General features: G+C 54.9%; 1 long non-coding RNA gene across 2 annotated transcripts in view; it reads left to right on the plus strand.

Annotated features, from left to right (window-relative positions):
- Nucleotides 1-1,434, plus strand: part of LOC109301881 — an 8,437-nt gene that overhangs the window by 6,364 nt on the left and 639 nt on the right. Inside the window, exon 1 of one of the 2 annotated variants that reach the window (XR_002098653.1) lies at nt 77-333. The exons of the other annotated variant lie outside the window; for it this stretch is intronic. This is a non-coding gene — a long non-coding RNA (uncharacterized LOC109301881). Of the gene's footprint in view, nt 1-76; nt 334-1,434 lie in introns of those variants that run through there. 2 annotated transcript variants of the gene reach the window in all.

Consider the following 1,434-nt stretch of genomic DNA (forward strand, 5'->3'; position numbering starts at 1 on the left):
TCCTGGCCCCAGCCGGCGCAGTGCACTGCAGGGAGGAGCAGAGAGGCGAGGCCGGGGAGCTCCACCGCCGACGTCCCGGGACGGGGCAGGGGCAGGGGCAGAGGCAGCGACAGCCCCAGGGGCAGGGGCGGGCGCAGCAGGGCCCGTGGGCAGGACCGCGGGCCCTGGCGGGGCTGCCTGGCACCGTCCCGGCCCTTGGAGGGACGCGCCTTTGGGCTGCGCGAGAGCCTGCGCTGCGACTGCGGCCGCTTGCCCCCGAGCGCTGGGCAGAGGCGGCGGAGCCGTCCCGGCTCCCTGGGGCCGGGCGAGGAGCCGCAGCGGACCCTGAGCCGGGTAAGAGAGAAACTCGCTCCCCTCCGGCTCAGCGCCGCCCTGAGCCCCAGGATCCCCCGCCCGCGCAAGGCAGCAGCCCAGCTCCCACCTCCGGCCGAGGACCAGCTTCTCCCCGCGCCGGGGGAAGCCGCTATCCCCCGCCGGGCAGAGCGCACGAGCCTGGACTGACTGGGTGTCATTGCTGCCCCCGGGCCAGGAGGGGAGGGGAGGGGAGGTCGTATCTCCGCTTGAACTTGGGGGAATCCAGACAGACAGCGAAGATGTGGGGCGGGGGGTAGTGAAATCCTCTGCTAGTTCCGAGCAGCGACCCGGACAGGGAGGTCTCCTGAGTTGCTGGAGAAGGGCGGAAAGTCAGGACGGCCGAAAAGCACGGACTGTGGAGGAGTCCCGCGCAGAGCAGCCGCGGCCACGTCTCGTATCTGAAACCTTCACAGGCTTCTAAAGAGTCCTGGAAAGTTTGAAAAGCCAACTGCGTGCAATACCCGTTTCTCTTTAAAAAAGAATGGCCTGAAACTCTGCAGCAGGTCATCCAGGGAAGTTCAGATTTTCCTCAAGGTCCTGAATCACTCAATAATGGCATTTTATTCTTACCTTTGATGGTGAAGTACGAATTCCTCCGGATGGATGGGCAGAAAGTTAGAAGAATTGGTGATTTGGGACTTCAGTACTTCAGGGGAAAAATGCCAATGGTTTAGGCAGGATCTTCCCTGTCTGATTCGTCACTATTATTATATCTGATGATGTGGATGGATGGAGAGATTCAATCCAAGCCCATTAATGAGCTATTTTATAAACACCGCTGTCTGAAGATCTTCATTTACATTTTGTCAATGATCCTTTCCGTAAGATCAGAGACGAGTGGCAACAGCATAATTACAGGACTTTAGGAAACTAAGCTCCTATAAGAGAACACAACTGGATTGTTAATCGATTAATATTTTATTCAGTGTAAATATTTTATAAAGTTTTTAGGGAAACTATTGATTCTAAATTATTTAACCAGTCACAGGGGGCATTTGAATAATGCATACGATTAACTACATTTTTATATATATATATATATATATATATATATATATATATATCTCATTTGCTTTTTTT

The sequence above is a fragment of the Gavialis gangeticus genome, unplaced genomic scaffold (assembly GCF_001723915.1).
Source record: "Gavialis gangeticus isolate Ggan-Ray unplaced genomic scaffold, GavGan_comp1, whole genome shotgun sequence".
Classification (NCBI taxonomy): Eukaryota; Metazoa; Chordata; order Crocodylia; family Gavialidae; genus Gavialis; species Gavialis gangeticus.